Here is a 24,192-nt window from a genome sequence, read left to right as displayed (position 1 = left end):
CGAAAGTAGGTCACAATGTGAGTCAACAGTAATAAGAATAACTTGATTAATGACAACTCGTGGTTGTGATCGCTGTAAGGATCACGGGCCAAATATTGGCCATTGTTGTGATCGCCGTGGTCATTTACCGATCGCTACGGTATTGTTTATACCAAGCTTGATTTGATCCTGAGATGATCGTGTGATGTCTGAGCTTGGTAAGTGATGCATGTGTTGGTTACGAGCTAACCCGAGCACAATAAGTGGTGCATATAGTGTCATCATGTTGCATGCTAGTATTGTCGGATTAATATGTTCATGTTGGGTTAGCTGTATCATGTTTATGTTGGTCATGCCATGTTATTCTGATGATCTCATGATAATTCTTGTTTAACCTGTAATTGCCATGATGTTGTCTGTCCTAAATGCTTCTGGGTATTGTGAGCTTGCAAGTACATTCAATGTACTGACCTGGCGTGTCATGACAGTTTGCAGGTCATGCTGGATTTGTTTGCTTTCTTGTCATGGAGTCCTTGTTTGCGAGCTAGGGTAAGCATTCCAGCCAGAGTCCCTACAAGGTGGAGTTCACCACCGTCGTCGTTGTTCCGCTGCTAGAGTTCTTCTGCTGCATTGTGTTGTTCTGCTGCTTGCATAGAGCAACAGTGGCAGGCGTAGTGTCACCGTGCCGATGTAACCATTGTACCCAAATAGATTGTAATAAAGAGCTGGTTTGTTCTATGCTAAGCAGTGTCGTATTCCAGAAGACTTCATCTCAATCTCTGGGCAGGAATACGAGGCGTTCCAGTTTTCTCTGAGCCGGGGTGCCACAGGCTTGGTATCAGAGCAGGTCTGGCTGTAGGACGCCCTAGACCGCGCGAACATTAGAAAGCGGTAGTATAGACCCCAGTTGGTTTGTTGCACTTGATTGCTGCATTTGTTTGTCGCATAACATGCATATAGATTATTATTTAGTCGCTAACGGTTAATCTTGTGAGTGTAGGTGGCGTCGTTTTCGATCCACCGCCTGCACCCTCCTTCTTAGCATGTCTACTTTTTGGTGTTTGGCGGCATCTCTGTCCCAGCAGAGTGATGCCCTAGTACCCTAAGTTCCAGGCACCATTTGCAGGAGTTATGCTCAGGTACCGCGTATATTTTTCTGCCACCCACCCATATTGTTTTGGTGATAGACTTGTTGTTATCCCGAATCATGCCATCCATCTCGTCCATCTGGCAACCCTTACTGATCTTGGTTATAAGAAAAGGGCAATGCCAGCGAGCCTTGCTTTTCCACCTCTACCCTACCCAGTCATTTTATTCTTTGGACGTGTACGAATCCCTTTCGTACGCTTGATGATGATGTGGCCTTGACTTTTGTGTCTTGCTACTTGATCGTTAAGTCCGTCCTCACCTGTGTATCCATCCAGATCTAGCCAGTGTTCAGCCAGTGCTTGGTCTAGCTTCGGTTACGCCAACTCTTTTCCACACATGGATATAATTGTCATGCACACCGCCACAGCGTATTAGACTGCAATACCGGAGTTTCCGCGAGATTTGTGTGCTTAAGTGTGCATGCATATTATTGTGTGAGGTAGCAGTAATATGTGATGATTGCTTGATTAATTATATTAGTAGTATGCTCGGGTGCTTTTGTTTTAGTCGTTTCTATTGTTCCTTTCTTTGGGCCTTCGGTGTTACAAACTTTTCCCCTATTAAAGTTGCTCGTCAACCGACACCGGACCCGAAGAGACAGGAAGAAATGCATATATTTGGAAATTCAGCTAAACAAAATGGAATTATCAGCAGACTGCAATGAAAATTGGAATATCTCGTCTGAATGCAAAAGAAATCCTGGGTGGACTGTTAGTATCAATTTTGCATTAGCGTGCACTCATCACAACAAAATGATTAAATCAGCAAGAAGATAAATTGTTTGCAAGGTTGACAGAATATTATCAAAGGTATGGCTCAGATACAAGTTTAATTTTTTGTTGAGGATGATTTTGGAACTCGATGTACCTGGAAGCAAGCAAAAATATGGCATATACTCAGAAAGGAGGATAGTCCAGTAAAACCATGTTTCATACAAGAAATCAACATCAGAAATATTAAGATGGTATGTATATGTGGAAATCGGTCCGCATATCACAATAAGAAGTTTCTGGTGTAAGCAACCCACTTTCCGTCGCAAGATACCAGAGAAGCTTCCAAGGCAAGATTCATCTATCTTCCTCAGTATGATACGTGGATGATTCCCTACGCAAGGTACTCTGCCTTCTTCAGTAAGCAACCGCAAAAGCTTCCAGAATAAGGTACTGAGTCTTTCCCCAGCAAAGTCTTGAAGGGGGAAAGCTTCTGAAGCACGATATCCAGTCTTCTTTAGCAAGCTGTCCGATGAAAGTTTCGAGCACAAGCCAGCCAATCTTCCTCAGTAAGACATTGGTACAAGGTAGTACGCTGTGAATTGACAGCATATGGCAGTGAATCCGCAACTTTTTGGTCAGAATCAAGAATCAGTCAGAATACACGTCTGTCTCGGAATCAGGTCCTCATATATATATGCATTGAGCATACCATCAAAATCTTACAAGTCACTCAGATGAGGATCTAACAACCACATGAGGATGGTTAATAGAAGAAAGCCAGTACACATTGCAGTGTGATAAACAATTATGAGGATTGACGACATCAATGAGCTCCATACAAGTATTGGTGAACTGGAAAATGATCCTGATGAGCACTTGTCCCCTTTTCTCCAGTGACGGCACCACACCTGTGATCTGAGCTGTTTCTAGCTATCCGGGGTGGATGCCGATTTCTGTTTCTCTCTCCAACAACTATCATGAGTCTGAGCTGCTTTTCGGCCATCCTGAGCCATGGTTGAGTTATTCCAGTAATGTCCCAGATCTGAGTTGTAAAGACCGTTCTGGTGGCTACTGATTTATTTGCCGATTTCTTGCAAGGGTTCGGATGATCATTTCCCAACGATGAGAACATGAGAGGTGTTGAACCTGTCATTTCACAGGTTACCCTATCAGAAGAAGGAGAATAAGCTACAATTACCGAAAAATTGCACTGATAGTACCTATGGTCATACAATGAAACAATATGGCCCATTTCTTTCAGCCAAGGATCCAGACCAAGAAAACAATAATGAAGGAACAAGACCAGTGAGGCAGGTATGAAAATTGTACATGACCCCCATGGTGTAGATTCCCCGGATAGTCTAAGTCAGTATTGATCCACATGGATATGCCTACAACATGAGTAATCGGCATGAGTAATAATAGTCTAGAAGCCTGAGTCCTCATTTATATGAATCATCATGGATATCATGTCGTGAACAATTTTTTTCCGTCAGAACCACCGTCAGCCAAGTCTGCCGATATTATCATACAGGCCAAACCCTTTATGCTGGCCACGACAAGAGACAATCAAATATTTGGTACGGGTCCGATACTCACGACAGTGGAGGCAGTTAAGATGATTCAGAAACTTCTACGATGAGTCAGAATCTGTCAGGAAACGGTTATGTTTTAACTCACTGTTTGGAACCCAAAGGACCTGCATTTAGTGGAGAAACCCAATGCAGTGAGTCAGAGCTTGAGTTTTCATCAGAAAAATATGATCATCATTACATGAAAGGTTGCCAGTGTCGGGTGGAACACCCAGCGGAAATCACTTTTGGATTTGTGAGACGGACATATATTTCAGTCGTGGTAATCAAATCACACTCAGCTAGTCAGCAGATCTAAAAAGAAATTGGAGCCTATATAAGCATGAGCAAGCCAGGTAAGATCTGTCAGAAGGAGGATACAGTGAATCAAACCACCCCAGGGCCAGTCAGATAAAAATTTCATGGGAACAACAATAAAGGAAAAAGGATACCCGAGTTGGAAACGGTTTTCCTTAAGTCAGAATATTCATACTAGTTCCCTGAGCAACCAAATCTCGAGGACGAGATTTCTTTAAGGGGGTAAGGTTTCTGACAGCCTGATTTTGGCCCATTCTTTTTCTTTTGTTTTCCGAGGTTTTTGCCTGAGTTTTCTTTTGCCGTGGCTTTGTGGTCTGGAAACTGAAGAAGATGACCTCTTCTTTGCTTCCAGAGTGGCTTGTCATTCCCCTCCCAAGTGGCTCATCATTCTCAAAACCTTGCCAAGATCATGTCACTTCACTCCTCGACCAAACCCTAGAATCTTTTTCTAGGGAAAATTCCTTTTTCATTAAAGGAATAACCCTATCTTCCCTAGATTGTGAAGCAACCTATATTTTTGTCCATCCAAAAATCCCCAAATAATTCTCATAGTTCCTTTGGGTCATATATAGCTCAAATATGCCCAAACATTGCCTTGGACAATTCAAAAATAATTCCCCAACAATTAGTCTTCCTTTCTGCCCTAAATGGCACTTTGTGAAGGAAGTGTCATTTATATTTCTTATAGTGCCTCCCAAACTTTTTGGGCATGATTATATGTCCAAATAATTGCCCCATGCACAAGTTCAAATTTATTTGCCTAGTCAATTGAGGGAGTCCTGGATTAGGGGGCGTCCGGATGGCCGGACTATAGCTTTTGGCCGGACTCCCGGACTATGAGGATACAATATTGAAGACTTTGTCCCGTGTCCGGATGGGACTTTCCTTGGCGTGGAAGCAAGCTTGGCGATACGGATATGTAGATCTCCTACCATTGTAACCGACTCTGTGTAACCCTAACCCTCTTCGGTGCCTATATAAACCGGAGGGTTTTAGTCCATAGGACGAACAACAATCATACCATAGGCTAGCTTCTAGGGTTTAGCCTCTCTGATCTCGTGGTAGATCTACTCTTGTACTACCCATATCATCAATATCAATCAAGCAGGAGTAGGGTTTTACCTCCCTCGAGAGGGCCCGAACCTGGGTAAAAACATCGTTTCCCTTGCCTCTTGTTACCATCCGCCTAGACGCACAGTTCGGGACCCCCTACCCGAGATCCGCCTGTTTTGACACCGACATTGTTGCTTTCATTGAGAGTTCCTCTGTGCCGTCTCCATCAGGAAGGATGCCTCATCCCGTCTCTAAAGACGGCAGTGTTGCTAAAGGAGCGTTGGCTATTTGCCAAACTCTCCGGCTAGGTGGTTTCCTTATGACCGCCTGTCCGGCCGCCGCGCCAACGATGACTTCTCGGGTCATCGAAAGCAATCTTCACGTTAGCTCAGAACTCTCTGAGCAGTTAGATCCGATGGAGCTCCCTTCCTTAAACGAGCTCTTGGATCGCATCGCCGCCCTGGGAGTCGTTACAGACTACGATCAGATTGGCCCTAAACCCGATCTGAGATAGATTAACTCTCCCCAGGTTACCCACCACGTTGCTGTGGTAGAGGAACAATACGGCGACCCTTCTTCTATATTAAGGACTAGCTATGTCCGGATTCCCGATCCCTCCATGCCGGATTCCCACGGAGGGGAGGATGTTACTCAAGCCTTGAACCTAAAGTCATGCGGCGGGCTAGATTCATTGGACAACATCCAAGAACCCAAGCTTCCAAGTTCGGAAACTACTTGGCCCCAGAGTCTTAAAGTGGATGGGGTTCCGAATTTAATTCCACACGCCCACCCAAACATAAGCGATCTATCCCAAATCCGGCGAGAGCCCACAGAAACAGTACACCATTACTGGGCCAGATTCCTCCTGGTTATGAATAGGATAAAGGACTGCCACGAGGAGGACACAATTTCATTCTTCTGCAATAATTGCATGGACAAGGGAATCCTCAACGCCGTAAGTCGTCGTGAAATTACACGCTTCGCTGACTTGGCGTCCATAGTACGAAAGTACTGTGCGATGGAAAGCGCCTGGAAAACCGAAATCAAATTTTGGGACATTCCGGCCCTGAACACAACCCACTCCGAAATAAAAGGGTGCATATTTGTCAAGCACCTGGGTTAAACACTAAAAAGCAAAAACCCTCTATAGGGCATGGAACCATACTGGAAGGATGGCTCAATGGACCCTGCAAAATTCATAGTACAGAGGGCGCCACTCCAACTCGTAGCATTAGAGCATGTTGGATACTACGGCAGGTGGCCAAAAGTGGCGAAGAGCTTCTAACTCCAGAGCACCAGCCCAAGGATACCAGTACGGTATTGACAGTCTTCGAGACTTTCGCATCAAATAATATGCAGAAATGAACACTCCGCAGCCTTGCCGAAGTCTACCAACTAGCAACAATAAATCCATGGAGTGACACGGGTATTACCTTTAATGCCAGTGACGAACCTAAATTCCGAACAGCCCGAGCACCAGCCGCATTGGTCCTCATTCCAATAGTGGACGGCTTTCACCTTACCAAGGTAATCATGGACGGTGGCAGAGGATTGAACCTCATTTATGAGGAAACCCTCAGAAAAATGGAAATAGGCTGGAGCCGCATTGAGCAAAGCAGCACAACCTTTAGAGGAATAATCCCCAGTCGAGAAGCATGCTGTACTGGAAAAATCACACTGGTTGTGGTGTTCAGTACGACGGATAATTACAGGACCGAGGAGGTCATGTTCCAAGTGGCCCCGTTCAGCAGCGGGTATCACGCTCTATTAGGGCGAGAGGCATTCACAATTTTTCAAGCTATACCCCATTACGGGTACATGAAGCTCAAAATGCCCAGGCCCAACGGAATCATCACCCTTGCTAGTGACCCGGACACAGCACTCCGCACCGAAAACAAGACAGCCGCACTGGCCCTTGAGGCACTATCCGAAGCCCTAGCAGCCAAGGAACTCTCTGCACTGCGCTCCACGGTGAATAGGGACGATGTGGTACTCGATAAGAGATCCAAGTCCAGCTCAATTAAACTAGTGGATGAAATAGTCAAATTCCAAGTCCATCCAACGGACCCTACAAAAAACGGCCTCCATCGGGGCAGAACTAAACCCTGATGTAGACGCCGCACTACGAGAATTCCTACGCGAAAATTGGGACATTTTTGCCTGGCACCCTTCAGACATGCCAGGAATCCCGCGCCGGCTGGCCAAGCACAGCCTAAACATCCTAAAAGGATTCAAGCCAGTCAAACAAGCTCTTCGGCGTTTCTCCGAACCCAAGAGACAGGCCATGGGAGAGGAGCTAGCCAAACTATTGGAGGCCGGATTCATCAGAGATATAAAACATTCGGACTGGCTAGCAAAGCTGGCGATGGTACCAAAGAAGGACAAATCCTGGCGCCTATGCATCGATTTCAAGGACCTTAACAAGGCTTGCCCAAAGGATCCCTTCCCCCTCCCCCGCATCGATCAAGTTATCGACACTACCGCAGGACACGATTCATTGTGCTTCCTCGACGCATACTCCGGCTACCACCAAATTAAGATGGCAGAACCCGACCAAGCAGCAACGGCATTCATCACCCCATACGGCCCATTCTGCTTCAACACAATGCCCTTTGGGTTCAAAAATGCCGGCGCAACATATCAGCGCATGATTCAGACATGTCTGGCAAACCAGATCGGCAAAACAGTGGAGGCATACGTAGACGATGTGGTCGTCAAAACCAAGCACATCGAAACTCTAGTAAACGATTTGAGGCTCACGTTCGATAATCTCCGAACATATGACATTAAGCTTAACCCGGAAAAATGTGTTTTCGGCGTACCAGCCGGAAAGCTCTTGGGCTTCATTGTATCCAGTAGAGGAATTGAAGCAAACCCAGCCAAGATCCGAGCTCTGTCACAATTGGATATCCCAAAGGACCTCAACAAATAAAAAAATTGACAGGATGCATGGCGGCTCTAAGCCGCTTTATCTCTCGTTTGGGAGAAAAGGCATTACCCCTTTATTGCCTCCTCCGATGCACCGAACACTTCGAGTGGACGGATGCCGCCACGGCCGGACTCGAAGAAATAAAAGCCATATTGGCAACAAACCCGGTCCTGGCCGCGCCCAACATGGGCGAACCAATGCTATTATATATCGCGGCAACTCATCAAGTGGTGAGCGCGGTGCTCGTTGTCGAACGAGAAGAAGAAGGACACAAGTTCCCCCTTCAAAGACCATTTTACTACGTGTCCACTGTCCTAACTCCATGCAAGTCACGGTACCCGCATTATCAAAAGATAGTGTACGCGGTGTTCATGGCATCCCGGAAGCTGCGACACTACTTTCAAGAGTGTTCGATAACAGTAGCCTCCGAAGTACCTCTTAATGGCATTATGAACAACCGCGACGCAACGGGCCGGATTGCCAAATGGGCCATTGAGCTCCTCCCGTTCGACATAACCTATAAGCCACGGCGAGCTATTAAGTCGCAAGTTTTAGCTGACTTCGTCGCCGAATGTACTGAAGCCGAACTCCCTAAAGAGTACGGCGCATATTCCAACTGGATCATGCACTTCGACGGCTCGAAAATGTTGTTTGGTCCGGGGGCTGGCGTCGTTCTCATGTTCCCAACCGGCGATACGGTTCAATACGTACTCCAGATAATGTATACGGACTCCAACAACGCAGCCGAATACAAGGCCCTTCTACATGGCCTCCAGATGGCAGTCTCTATGGGCATTCAACGCCTAGAGGTGTGCGGGGATTCGAACCTCGCAATATCCCAAATAAATGGAGACTTCGATGCCAAGGATCCAAAAATGGCAGCTTATCGCAACGCCGTCCTAAAAATGTCAGCTCGGTTTAAGGGGCTCGAATTTCACCATATAGCCCGGGATAACAATCAGGTAGCAGACGTATTGGCACGCATTGGCGCAAAGCGTGATGCCGTCCCTCCCAACATCTTCCTAGAAAGGCTGTTCAAGCCATCCATACAATGGGAGGGGGAATTCGGAAATACCAACCCGGATCCAACCGCACTGCCCGACACCGAACATTCTGACACAATTTGTGGTTCTGCCAACGAAGTAACATCCTCAGCCCACATAATAATGGCAGTAATTGCCCCATGGACGGAACCATTCCTAGCCTACCTAACCAGGCAGGAACTTCCCGAGGACCAAAACGAGGCCCGCTGCACAATGCGGCGATCTAAAGCCTATAAAGTCCATGAGGAAGAGCTTTACAAGAAAAGCAAAACCGGAGTCCTTCAAAGGTGTATCTCCGAAGAGGAAGGGCGGAACCTTCTGGCTGAAATTCATGCCGGACTCGGCGGGCACCACGCTGCAGCTCGTGCCCTTGTAGGCAAGGCCTTCCGTACAGGATTTTATTGGCCGACGGCCCGGGCAGATGCTCAGGACTTAGTCCAACGATGCGTTGGTTGCCAGCTCTTTGCTAATCAAAGCCACATGCCACCCACCTCCCTCAAAACTATACCCATAACCTGGCCCTTCGCGGTCTGGGGGCTTGATATGGTTGGACCCCTTAAAGGAGGAACCCACAAGCAAAAATTCCTACTGGTCATGATGGATAAATTCACCAAATGGATAGAGGCCAAGCCTGTTAAGACGGTCGAATCCGGACCGGTGATAGACTTCATATCAGGGGTCGTACACCGTTCCATCGTCCCCCATAGCATCATCACTGATAACGGCACAAACTTTATGGCCGACGAGGTTAAACTCTGGTGCAAAAACATGGGCATCAAGCTCGACTATGCTTCAGTCTATCACCCTCAAACTAATGGTCAAGTCGAGCAAGCAAATGGTCTAATCATGAGCGGCATCAAACCCAGATTAGTGCGGTCCCTCATAGAATCTAACACGCACTGGGTAGAGGAGCTCGACTCCGTACTCTGGGGGCTGCGGACCACTCCCAATCGCACGATTGGGTTTACACCATTCTTTATGGTATACGACGCAGAGGCAGTTTTGCCCTGTGACATAATTCATGACTCACCTCGCGTGTGCATGTACGAAGAAAGAGAAGCCGAGCTCGATCGGCAGGACAGTTTGGACGCATTGGAGGAGGAGCGTGACGTGGCAACAGCCCGTTCCACATTCTATCAACAGCAAGCTCGAAGATATCAAAGCAGAGAAGTACATGCCAAAACTTACAATGTTGGCGAGTTAGTTCTACGCCTGCCGGACAAGAAAAAGGACAAACTCAAGCCCAAATGGGAAGGTCCCTTTATCATCGACCAAGTCCTGACCGGTGGAGCGTACAGTCTGCGAGATGCATCGGATAACCGACTCGAGCCGAACCCATGGAACGCAGCCCGTCTCCTAAGATTCTACGCCTAGCGCCTGATTATGAGTTCGTCTCCTTCCTCCGTCTATATTTTACATATCAGCTGTCTTCTGTTTCTCTCCTTCTCCCTCCTTTCATATTACAACCTTTGAAAGCTTGTTTGCGCATTGGTCGCACACACTTGACGCGCTATCCGCGCTCATTATACCTGGGGGCTTCTTTAACAGAAGCTTATTTATACGGGGTTCATGCCCAACACATGTGTCACACTTCCGCATGTACCTTTTATTCACCATTATATGCATCGATATGACTTAAGTTTTGGCCAAGCTGGGTTGCCTGGCTCCTATGCTTACCCCTACGTTCCCGATTGTTCAGCTTGGCGGTAAAGGGAGCACCTCTGCGATTGTTACTGCCGGGTCAGCCGGATGTGTACCTTAGACTGGGTGAAGCCGAAAGCTAGCGTTCTTAAGGGAATATTCGGTCGGTCAACTAAAAGATGATTTCTTATCTATTTATTTATCTGCCCCTAGATGTTTTGCTGCTTTTTTCGCAGTCCGGACATGCACTTTAGGGCATGCCTCCCAGGGAAAGGAACCCCTAACGGAACTATTCTCCCTGCAAGATGTTTCTTACTAACCATGTAATATAACATAACTAGTTGGGCACTTGTCTGATGAAGCACTAAAGACCCCTACGCCTGGTCTCCACGCATGCCCTGGTTCTTATATAACCGCGAGGGTATTCGGACACACTCCGCACTATTGGGTCCCGAGGTTGAAGCGAAAAGGTCCGCTATGACAAATGATCTACAATCCAGCTAGAAGGCATTTTACATGTCGTCTTAAATTACATAGTCAACTTGACTGGGCATATTCCTCTTCAATGCCATCCAGCAGGGTGTCTAGTTTACAGTCCTGTTGGGAATACTTTGCGACCAATTCTACTTGGTCGTACACTAAGCTCACAGGGATCTCCTTCCCATCGGGCCCCGCAGGTCCGACCTCGGCCATGTGGTTTGGGTCAGCCTTCATGTACCGCGTCTTCACCATGGCCCAGGCCTCCCTGGCACCTTGACGGCAGGACGATATCTTCCATAAGAGGAAGCGCTGCCGCGCTCCCTGAAGCCTCTCTGCAAGCTCTCCAACGCCTTCGGGCAGGGAGACAGATGGCCACAAGGCCTGGGCGACGCCTTTCATCACCTGCCGAACTCGTTCGTGCAGTTGCAAGAGCTCGGGAAGAAGGTCACCCGTAGAACCGGGCATTTCCTCCGCAGGACGGCCTATGAGCATACCTACAGACATAACTCTGTTAGTCGACTTCCTCGCCGAACTCTTTTTTCAAAGTTCATTCAAGCACTTACTAAAAATGCCACGTCGAAGCCGCCGATTCTCCTTAACGGAGTCAGACAGCTGGGCACGAACTGTCACATCCCTAGTTCTGGACTGACCTGTGCTAGCTTCCATGTGAGCATCATGTTTAAATTCAAATGAAACTTGAATTGAGGAATTTTCAAAAGCCTCAGAAAACCTCTAAAAATAACCAACATTTAAATCTTCTCAAATGAATCCAAGAAAATGTTCATGTTATTCTATAGAAATATTGGTAAGAGGTAAAATTCAAACCAATATTTTTGGAGTCACAGAAATATTTGTTTTGGCCATTTGAATTAATCCAATAACTATTTGCTTTGGATTTATATTTAATATATATTAAATATGACTCCAATAATTCTGGAAGTTTGTGAGTGGCTTTGTATATATTTTGGCAAGCCACATAATAAACTACAGAATTTATTAAAATGATTTAGTTGCTAAACTAAATCAAAACAGAGGAAGAATAATAGCAAACAGAAATTAAAATAGAGAAACCAGAGAGAGAGAGAGCTTACCTGGCGCTCACCTGGCAGCCCAGCCGGCCCAACTCCTATTCCAGCCCAGCCCACCACTGCCAATTCCCCTGTCGCCTTCCTCCTCTGCCAGGAGGACGACGCCGTGTCGACGTGCGCCCAGCCGAGCCGCGCCAGCTCTTGCTTGCCGCCCCACGACGTCTCGGCGTTTCGAGCCGCGCCACGGAGATGCCCTCGTTTCCCTCTGTCTCTCTCCCCTCTCACATCCCCCTCTGGCCCTCTCTCTCGCAAGAACCGAGTGCAGCCGAGAGCGCCTACGAGCATCGCCACGTCCACCGCCTCCCCCTCGACTTCTCGCCATGCCCGAAAGCTCCGCAACAACGTCTTCCACGCCCTCGACCAGCCAACCAACCGGGGACGCGTTGCATCGCCGCCATCGACATCATCTCCAACCTTCCGACGCTGGAGATCCCCCTCGCCGCTGTGACCACTTCAGCTCCTCCCCGACCTCTCTGATCCGCCCGTCGAGACCACTGTGAGCTACTGCCCGTCCTCCCCTTCTCTGTTCCCTCTCTCGTGCACCGTACGCACCACACCGAGCTCACCGCACCCGCCGCCGCCTGTGCTCACCGCCGGCGTGACTCCGGCCACGCAATGGCTCAGCCGTCACGTCCATCTTGCTCACCGCGCCGCCTAGAGCCTGTAGGTGCTACCCGTTGATCCTTCCATGCACGGTGTCAATGTTTTCATTGGCAACCGAACTCCGGCGACCGCAACCGAGCTCGCCGCCATCGACTCCAGCCACCCCAGGCCCGGAGACCACGACCATCCGACGCGCCATCGCGCCAACTCTCCGTAGGGCCAAAGGGCGCACTGAACGGTGCAGTGTAGGCGAAACCCGAGCCACCCCGGTGCGTCTTCGCCGCGTTTTTGGTCGTCGCCGGCGGAACTCCGGCGAGCCAACGTGGCACATTTAGTTAACACTAATGACGCCATTAGCTGATCACTGTGCCACTGACGGATGGGCCCCACGCGCTAAATTAACCCCAGAATTATTCCCTGTTTAAATTAGACTAACCCACCGGGCCCACATGTCAGGTTGACTTTTCTGACGTGGCTGTTGACCGGACCCACCTGCCATTGACACTGAACAACACTGGGTCACTGACCAGTGGACCCCATTGGTCAGTTTTGACCTGGACCCGCCTCTGTTGACTGGCTGACATCACCCTGACGTCATGCTGACGCAGTAAAGGATTTTCTGAATTAAATCTAATTAAGGAAATTCCAGAAAATAGTGCTAACTTCAAAAATTCATAGAAAATCAACCGTAGCTCCAAATCAAACAAATTATATATGAAAAATGATCAGAAAAATCTAATCTATTCATATGCACTGGTTTCATGCATGTTTAAACAACTTAACCTTGTTGGTTAGTGCAAAACATGATAAGGCACTATTTGAATTCATAATTTGAATTTGGGGTTGAACCTTTGGCTCAATATGACCCAAATCCATCTGGTTGTAGTTGCATTAGGCCAACACACTCATACTGCCATGTCATGAGCATGCATCATATTGTTGCATTGCATTAATTGTGTTCTTTCTCTGTTGCCGGTATTGTCCCCTCTCAGAAGACGATGTTCGACGATGTGATCGATGAAACCGATGAAGAAATATATTATCTTCAGAAGTGCCAGGCAAGCAAAACCCCCTTGTTCATTCCGATACAATCCCACTCTCTCGCTCCTGCTCTCTTTTACTGCATTAGGACAACAACGATTCAACTGTTACTTGCTGCGGTAGCTGAACCCCTTTATCCTTTGCATGACCTGTCATTCCACAGTAAATAGATGAAACCCACTAGCATGAGTAGGAGTTGTTTGAGCCCTGTTGTGCCTACTCATTAATGCTTGTTTGTCATGCCTGCTACTGCTTAGAGTTGAGTCAGGTCTGATTCATCGGGGGTGAATCAGAGGTGTGTGGACATGTCCTACTGTGTGTGAGCTAAGTGTGTGAACACGATTTGGTAAAGGTAGCGGTGAGAGGCCATGTAGGAGTACATGGTGGGTTGTCTCATTGCAGCCGTCCTCAGGAACTGAGTTCTGTGTTTGTGATCCATGATTCAGATACTACCACGCATTGGGCCCGAAACCAATGGACCCTCTCGGCTTCTTAATCACCCTTGTCCTCTGTCAAGGAGTTGCAAGTAGTTTCTGGTGTTTGTAGTATGTTGGAGGCCGTGGGCAGCGCTGACCGTAGGGGTGGGCTGTGATGCGGTAGGCACGTGGCCGGGTGTACCGGGCGCCCGTTTGGTGTCTCTGGAACCCTGCTCACATCGTTTGGGGCTGTGAGCGAAACTCCGGCCGGATCTCCTCATGGATGGAACCCGAATAGGCGATAAACCTGGACTAGGGACTTGAGTGTTTAGGTAGGTCGTGGCCGACACCCTCGTTGGGCTTCCGCTTGAAGGTTGCCGAGTACATGTCGTGTAAACGGCGGTAAGTGGTGAGAGCGTGTGTGAAGAAGTACACCCCTGCAGGGTTAACATCATCTATTCGAATAGCCGTGTCCGCGGAAAAGGACTTCTGGGTTGCCTATAACAGTTCATAGACAATGAAAGTGGATACTCTAAAATACGCAAGATAAGCGTGAGTGCTATGGATGGCGTTCTCGTAGGGAGACTGGAGCGGATCCATAGTGGTGTATTGATATGGTGAATATGTGGACTCGTGTGCGCCACCTCAAAAGAGTTACTTGCAGTCGTAGTTCAGGATAGCCACCGAGTCAAAGCTGGCTTGCTGCAGTTAAACCCCACCATCCCCTTTATTGATAATGATGCATATGTAGTTAGTTCTGATGTAAGTCTTGCTGGGTACATTTGTACTCACGTTTGCCTATTTTATGTTTTTGCAGAGAGACCTCGGTCTCGCTAGTAGTTCCGCGTGGACTTCGACGTTTAGCTTGATACCTCAGCTACGATCTTGTGCCCTCGGCAGGATCTGGTAGATAGTCAGGCTTCTAAGCCTTTTTCATTTGTAGATGTCTGTACTCAGACATGTTAGCTTCCGCTTGTGCTTTGACTTGTATGCTCTGAATGTTGGGTCATGTGACCCATGTTTGTAATATCTCGCTCCTCGAAGCCTAATGAATAAATACTTGAGTCGTCGAGTCATGTTGTGATGCCATGTTGTATTTGCACATATCGAGCATATTGTGTGTATGTTATTGAAATGCTTGGTATGTGTGGGATCTTACTATCTAGCTGTTTATCTTTAGTAGCCTCTCTTACCGGGAAATGTCTCCTAGTGTTTCCACCGAGCCATGGTAGCTTGCTACTGCTCCGGAACACTTAGGCTGGCCGGCATGTGTCCTTCTTCTTTCCTGTGTCTGTCCCTTCGAGGAAATGTCGCGCGATGAATACCAGAGTCCTGTTAGCCCACTACAGCCCGGTTCACCGGAGTCCTGCTAGCCCAGTGCTATAGCCTGGATTCACTCGCTGATGACCAACACGTTCGATGCTGGGTCATGGATGCATGTCCCTGTAAGTTTGTGCCACTTTGGGTTTACGACTAGCCATGTCAGCCCGGACTCCTTTTCATATGGATGCTAGCGACACTATCATATACGTGTCCCAAAAGGCGCAAACGGTCCCGGGAAAAGGTAAGGCGACACCCATGGGGATACCGTGCGTGAGGCCGCAAAGTGATATGAGGTGTTACAGGCTAGATCAATGTGACATTGAGTCGGGGTCCTGACAGCTTTGGTATCAGAGCCTGACTGCCTGTAGGATTACCAAGCCAAACCGGTCGAAGTTGAGTCTAGAAATGCTTTAGTTATATGTAGGGGAATTGATTGTTTGATGGTAACGTAAGGCTCTTTTACTCCTTTACCTCATGGCCCTCTGATCTGAGTCATCATGTTCTCTTCTACAGGGATTAAGAACTAGGCCTTCTCATCTATCTATCAGGATCACGTGTTACTAATCCATAGACTTATAGAATTGTTAGTTTCAAATCTTAGCTCAGTTTTACTACTTTCGTATGTTCATAACTGTTGATCTTGAAACCTTGATATTGTTCTTCGGAGTGGCTATGCCGCCATTTTTGTAGCATGTCTCCAATCTTTTGAGCATTTACAGCCGTTATGCTGTCCGAGTCATCCCAGGTTTCTAAATAGTCTGAAGCATTTGCAAAATCCCTTCCTACCGTTCCGATGTCCCTTTGGGCCAGATTAACCACACTAATCGGTGAGTTGAGGTACTCTGTTGCCTTAACATATATGTCGGAGTTATTATTATGACGCTAGGTGCCTAGAGTATCACCTAGTAATCTAGCAATGTTTAGTGTTCCCAGTGTGAAGATTCTGGCCATCATTCTCGAAAGCATCTCGTGATGCTACTTAGGAGTAGGTATTCTATTCCTGGGTTCTTGAACCCGAGATTCACCCACTTACTTCATGTTGATAGTGTTTGCTAGTTCCTTTAGGTTGTTAGTAACTTTTGCATTAGTCCTTGAGGTCCGTGGTATTTCCTTCTTCCAAATACTATGAACCACTTATGGCAGAAGTTTGTTGAACCAAAAGATCACAACAAGAGTGCTCTCGAAGAGTTCCCCATTCTATATCGAGACCCTGCTAGTCCTACCTCTCTGCATGAATTGTCTGGAAGAAATATGTTGAACTCGTTCGACATTCTAATCCATGCATCCACAACTCAGGAAATCATATGTTCTTTTGAGTTGTCCCTCTTAGTTATCTTCTGGCCCTCGTCTATCAATTGATAGACAAGAGTAGTTGTGCACTCGAGCTCATCGATGCTATTTATTCTTGTGGTCCGTCAAGCCATTCTATTTCAGAATGACTAGGAGAAACAAACTCCAGTACCTCATCCATTTCTAGGATTGGGTCAAAGCAGTTGTAATCCGCAAATCAAATGCCAATCTAGCTTTTGATTCTGTTCTACCTTGGAGTATTACCATCCTTATATCAAGAATGTCATGGGAATTGCACACCATCCTATGAATTCTTGATGTAGTAATACTCCTCGCCATCATTACTCATTCCTCGGTTCCGTGTTGTCGCAACCGGAATACCGACAAGTGATTCGTGATGTGTGAAATCTATACTCCTAGAAACTCCGTTGCTTAGTAGTTAAAGGACAATAACCTCATTCTTAGCATGTTGATTTTTGAATCATCACCCTAAGTATGATTGTGCTACCTAGTCCTTATTTCCGGTGCACTCTCCGATCAATGAGTTAGGATCTTGTCAAACCCTCGCTCTTTTGATCATATCATCTTGTCCTGAAAAGCAAGATTGTTCTCGAGCTTAGTAACATATCAGTGGTTCGTGATTTTCCGAATATCTTCTCGAAAGTATCACCAGGTCGTCACCCGACTATTATGTTGAGCCCGTGATCAAGTTGGTTTCATGTAAACCACCCCTTCTCCAAGAATCTGTGTTGGATACCCGTGAGCTAGTTGGTTAAGCTAAACAACACCTTGGAGAGTTGGAAGATAAAAGCTCACCTGACTTAGTTCATCTCCAAGGGATATCTTGTATGTGTGTTGAAGAAAGTTGATATTTTCATCAACTGACCCTCGTGATGAGTTATTGGACCTATCATTTTACCAACCTTTGATTTGAGTATGGGCTATCATCAAATCAGACCAGAACCAACGATATTCGTAATGTTGTCTTACTCGTGGTTGATCCTTCGAGCATACACAATTATATCTTTTGGGTCTGACCAATGCTATCACTTGTTCACATAATTATGGAACTCCATCCTCATGGAAACCTGGATGAATTGTTGTTGAGCCCATCGACAACATCCTTGTCTTCTCCATAATTTTGTTGAACATTAAGCTAGTATTGGAAACTTTTGAAAGCATTTCTTCATGCTAGCTCATGAAGCATATGTTCAGATGAAAGAAGTGACTCTCTAACTCATGTGCTTTTGATGCAAGTTGCCGCCGTGATTTCGAGAAAGTTTGTTTTTGCTTCCTCTGGAATCATCCCAAGTTAGTCACACATATGTGCGAAGTACTCTATGGTTTGATAGGTTGGCCGCCTCCATTCTATATGTGTTCCTAGCACCCCAAGCCACTGATGGACTTGTTCAAGGAAAATAAGTCTAGCGCGCGTAAAGACTTCAATATCCTTGTTGGTGGTTCCCCACCTGAACTCGGTAGTGTTTTATTATAAGACTACCACGTGGTCATGCTTGTCTGAGACAGCATGTTCAGATGTGTGTAGCAGGACCAGCTCATGTTTTGGAGCTTACTACCGTAGTCCATTTCCCGAGAATCTCGCAACGTCGTCTCGTCGATTTGTGTTGCAAACTTTCATTCTTCTTTCTAGGCTTGATGAGTCTGGAATATTCTGACACCAACCAGATCTGCATCTCAGGCAGAGATGATGGTCAGAACGTTTCCCAAGAATTATATTATTGGTCTCTCTGTAACCCGGTAAAGTGGATGTCGTGGCCAACACACCCAGCCGGAAGACCTGTTATTGTAATATCTTGATTAAAGAAGTTGGCCACCTCTCCATAAGGACTTCGTAGGAATTATTCCCTATTTGTGTGCCTTATGATTTTTGTGCTCCCGAAGTCCGACCTGTTACTTGATGTTCTAGATATCAAACCATATCTATGGATGGGATACGCTAGTACATCAAGGAGAACATTAGAAGCGGAGTGCTAAATGTCTCTCGGTCGATCATCCAGATTTTGTCCCCTTGGCCCCGCTAAGGTGAAATCTGAGAAAGTGTTGTCTTCCATTATATCTGCATCCTCCACCAGCATTCGTCATGGTAGTATGTTGTGTTGCCAGGATCCCTGACACGGATATTGGTAAAACCTTGATGAATATGGAAATGCTCAAGTTCTTGAGAGCACACACAAGCGCTAAGTGTTATCATCGGCACTAACTGGGATTGCTCTCAGTTTCCTCGGTCATGCTATAACCCTTTCAACAGTGGACTCACTCTCTATTGTTGAGCCTTTCCCCATTTACCAAAATCATCCCTTGTGTTGTTTTCAACAAGGTAATCCACATTATCCATTCTAATCCGGGTATGCCATTCTACCGAACCCCTCCAAATGATTGCTCAAGAATTGCCCTAAGTTGGTATAAAGAGTCTCAATGAGCTCTGAATCAAAGGTAACTCTTTTTGCCACTTAAGGGATGATCCTATGAGTTCCCTCCTCCAAGATGTCTCGTTATGGTATCATGGTAACCTAACTGCTCGCTACGTTGACACCCATTCACCACCCTCTTAAGTGTTGAATTGTTGTCTACCTAGTGAACCTTCGCCATCCGTTCCACTCCATTCCTCTAGATGTGTGCTTCGTGTCTCAGCTCGAGAGATGTTGCCATGACTCACCCCGTGAGCTGATCCTAAGTTGTTTGATCTTCGGGAAGATCGATCCCTCTAGAGTTTCTTTTCCCTCCAGTTGTCATGTTGGTTGGAGTCCCCAGAGCAAGACCTCGAGACAAAGATGGTGATCAAGTCAACATTCTTATGAAGTGCAACCTGGATCATGAAGATTGTGTTAGTTTGCGCCCCCCCTTCATCTTACCCTACGCTTGAATCTCGGGACGAGATTCTTGTTTAGTGGGGGTGAGCTGTCACATCCCTAGTTCTGGACTGACCTATGCTAGCTTCCATGTGAGCATCATGTTTAAATTCAAATGAAACTTGAATTGAGGAATTTTCAAAAGCCTCAGTAAACCTCTAAAAATAACCAACATTTAAATCTTCTCAAATGAATCCAAGAAAATGTTCATGTTATTCTATAGAAATATTGGTAAAAGGTAAAATTCAAACCAATATTTTTGGAGTCACAGAAATATTTGTTTTGGCCATTTGAATTAATCCAATAACTATTTGCTTTGGATTTATATTTAATATATATTAAATATGACTCCAATAATTCTGAAAGTTTGTGAGTGACTTTGTATATATTTTGGCAAGCCACATAATAAACTACAGAATTTATTAAAATGATTTAGTTGCTAAACTAAATCAAAACAGAGGAAGAATAATAGAAAACAGAAATTAAAATAGAGAAACCAGAGAGAGAGAGAGAGCTTACCTGGCGCTCACCTGGCAACCCAGCCGGCCCAGCTCCTATTCCAGCCCAGCCCACCGCCACCAATTCCCCTGTCGCCTTCCTCCTCTGCCAGGAGGACGACGCCGTGTCGACGTGCGCGCAGCCGAGCCGCGCCAGCTCCTGCTTGTCGCCCCACGACGTCTCGGCGTTTCCAGCCGCGCCACGGAGACGCCCTCGTTTCCCTCTGTCTCTCTCCCCTCTCACATCCCCCTCTAGCCCTCTCTCTCGCAAGAACCGAGCGCAGCCGAGAGCGCCGACGAGCATCGCCACGTCCACCGCCTCCCCCTCGACTTCTCACCATGCCCGAAAGCTCCGCAACAACGTCTTCCACGCCCTCGACCAGCCAACCAACCGGGGACGTGCTGTATCGCCTCCATCGACATCATCTCCAACCTTCCAATGCCGGAGATCCCCCTCAGCTCCTCCCTGACCTCTCTGATCCGCCTGTCGAGAGCACTGTGATCTACTGCCCGTCCTCCCCCTCTCCGTTCCCTCTCTCGTGCACCGTACGCACCACACCGAGCTCACCGCACCCGCCGCCGCCTGTGCTCACCGCCGGCGTGACTCCGGCCACGCAATGGATCAGCCGTCACGTCCATCTTGCTCACCGTGCCGCGTAGAGCCCGTAGGTGCTACCCGTTGATCCTTCCGTGCACGGTGTCAACGTTTTCATCGGCAACCGAACTCCGGCGACCGCAACCGAGCTCGCCGCCGTCGACTCCGGCCACCCCAGGCTCGGAGACCACGACCATCCGACGCGCCATCGCGCCAGCTCTCCGTAGGGCCAAAGGGCGCACTGAACGGTGCAGTGTAGGCGAAACCCGAGCCACCCCGGTGCGTCTTCGCCGCGTTTTTGGTCATCGCCGGCGGAACTCCGGCAAGCCAACGTGGCACATTTAGTTAACTCTAATGACGCCATTAGCTGATCACTGTGCCACTGACGGATGGGCCCCACGCGCTAAATTAACCCCGGAATTATTCCATGTTTAAATTAGACTAACCCACCGGGCCCACATGTCAGGTTGACTTTTCTGACGTGGCTGTTGACTGGACCCACCTGCCATTGACACTGAACAACACTGGGTCACTGACCAGTGGACCCCATTGGCCGGTTTTGACCTGGACCCGCCTCTGTTGACTGGCTGACATCACCCTAACGTCATGCTGACGCAGTAAAGGATTTTCTGAATTAAATCTAATTCAGGAAATTCCAGAAAATAGTGCTAACTTCAAAAATTCATAGAAAATCAACTGTAGCTCCAAATCAAACAAATTATATATGAAAAATGATCAGAAAAATCTAATCTATTCATCTGCACTGGTTTCATGCATGTTTAAACAAATTAACCTTGTTGTTTAGTGCAAAACATGATAAGGCACTATTTGAATTCATAATTTGAATTTGGGGTTGAACTTTTGGCTCAATATGACCCAAATCCATCTGGTTGTAGTTGCATTAGGCCAACACACTCATACTGCCATGTCATGAGCATGCATCATATTGTTTCATTGCATTGATTGTGTTCTTTCTCTGTTGCCGGTATTGTCCCCTCTCAGTAGACGATGTTCGACGATGTGATTGATGACACCGATGAAGAACTATATTATCTTCAGAAGTGCCAGGCAAGCAAAACCCCCTTGTTCATTCTGATACAATCCCACTCTCTCGCTCCTGCTCTCTTTTACTGCATTAGGACAACAACGATTCAACTGTTACTTGCTGCGGTAGCTGAACCCCTTTATCCTTTGCATGACCTGTCATTCCACAGTAAATAGATGAAACCCACTAGCATGAGTAGGAGTTGTTTGAGCCCTGTTGTGCATCCTCATTAATGCTTGTTTGTCATGCCTGCTACTGCTTAGAGTTGAGTCAGGTCTGATTCATCGGGGGTGAATCAGAGGTGTGTGAACATGTCCTACTGTGTGTGAGCTAAGTGTGTGAACACGATTTGGTAAAGGTAGCGGTGAGAGGCCATGTAGGAGTACATGGTGGGTTGTCTCATTGCAGCCGTCCTCAGGAACTGAGTTCTGTGTTTGTGATCCATGATTTAGATACTACCACACATTGGGCCGGAAACCAATGGACCCTCTCGGCTTCTTAATCACCCTTGTCCTCTGTCCAGGAGTTGCAAGTAGTTTCTCGTGTTTGTAGTATGCTGGAGGCCGTGGGTAGCGTTGACCATAGGGGTGGGCTGTGATGCGGTAGGCACGTGGCCGGGTGTACCGGGCGCCCGTTTGGTGTCTCTGGAACCCTGCTCACATCATTTGGGGCTGTGAGCGAAACTCCGGCCGGATCTCCTCATGGATGGAACCCGAATAGGCGATAAACCTGGACTAGGGACTTGAGGGTTTAGGTAGGTCGTGGCCGACACCCTCGTTGGGCTTTCGCTTGAAGGTTGCCGAGTACATGTCGTGTAAACGGCGGTAAGTGGTGAGAGCGTGTGTGAAGAAGTACACCCCTGCAGGGTTAACATCATCTATTCGAATAGCCGTGTCCGCAGAAAAGGACTTCTAGGTTGCCTATAACAGTTCATAGACAATGGAAGTAGATACTCTAAAATACGCAAGATAAGCGTGAGTGCTATGGATGGCGTTCTCGTAGGGAGACGGGAGCGGATCCATAGTGTTGTATTGATATGGTGAATATGTGGAATCGTGTGCGCCACCTCAAAAGAGTTACTTGTAGTCGTAGTTCAGGATAGCCACCGAGTCAAAGCTGGCTTGCTGCAGTTAAACCCCACCATCCCCTTTATTGATAATGATGCATATGTAGTTAGTTCTGATGTAAGTCTTGCTGGGTACATTTGTACTCATGTTTGCCTATTTTATGTTTTTGCAGAGAGACCTCGGTCTCGCTAGTAGTTCCGCATGGACTTCGACGTTTAGCTTGATACCTCAGCTACGATCTTGTGCCATCGGCAGGATCTGGTAGATAGTCAGGCTTCTAAGCCTTTTTCATTTGTAGATGTCTGTACTCAGACATGTTAGCTTCCTCTTGTGCTTTGACTTGTATGCTCTGAATGTTGGGTCATGTGACCCATGTTTGTAATATCTCGCTCCTCGGAGCCTAATGAATAAATACTTGAGTCGTAGAGTCATGTTGTGATGCCATGTTGTATTTGCACATATCGAGCATATTGTGTGTATGTTATTGAAATGCTTGATATGTGTGGGATCTGACTATCTAGTTGTTTATCTTTAGTAGCCTCTCTTACCGGGAAATGTCTCCTAGTGTTTCCACCGAGCCATGGTAGCTTGCTACTGCTCCGAAACATTTAGGCTGGCCGGCATGTGTCCTTCTTTGTTCCTGTTTCTGTCCCTTCGGGCAAATGTCGCGCGATGAATACCAGAGTCCTGTTAGCCCGCTATAGCCCGGTTCACCGGAGTCCTGCTAGCCCAGTGCTACAGCCTGGATTCACTCGCTGATGATCGACACGTTCGATGTTGGGTCATGGATGGCTGTCCCTGTAAGTTTGTGCCACTTTGGGTTTACGACTAGCCATGTCAGCCCGGGCTCCTTTTCATATGGATGCTAGCGACACTATCATATACGTGTGCCAAAAGGCGCAAACGGTCCCGGGAAAAGGTAAGGCGACACCCGTGGAGATACCGTGCATGAGGCCGCAAAGTGATATGAGGTGTTACAGGCTAGATCGATGTGACATTGAGTCGGGGTCCTGACACGAACATCCTTTAGTTCCTCACCCAGCTGGGTGTTGGCATCTTGGAGATTATTTTTCTCTTGCTTCACCCTTGTAAGCACATTCTCGCCGGCCTTCAACCGGCGCATGAGCTGTTGCTTCTCCGGATCTATCCCGGCGCCATCTGCAATATTATTGTCAGACTTATACACACGCCACACCTCACAAATTACTCATCTTTTGAAGCATATATTACCGGAGGGGGTCTCTTTGGCTTCCCCCGCTGCGGCTAGTGCGGCCTCAAGTTGGGCTTTGCACTCCTCCAGCTCCTGGGACAGTTGGGTATTCTTTTCCGTAAGATCCTGCACAATAAATGATCCTTAAATCAGTTATTCTAATTATTTCAAGTCTCGGGGGCTACTGGCATATATAACTGTCAAATTTCTCACCCGTATGTCTTTTACATACTGCTTTGTGGCTCTGGCTAGACCATTTTGAGCGGCAAGG

The sequence above is a fragment of the Triticum aestivum genome, chromosome 3B (assembly GCF_018294505.1).
Source record: "Triticum aestivum cultivar Chinese Spring chromosome 3B, IWGSC CS RefSeq v2.1, whole genome shotgun sequence".
NCBI classification, from domain to species: Eukaryota; Viridiplantae; Streptophyta; class Magnoliopsida; order Poales; family Poaceae; genus Triticum; species Triticum aestivum.
The sequence above is the reverse complement of the archived record's forward strand: the minus strand, read 5'-3'. Positions refer to the sequence as shown.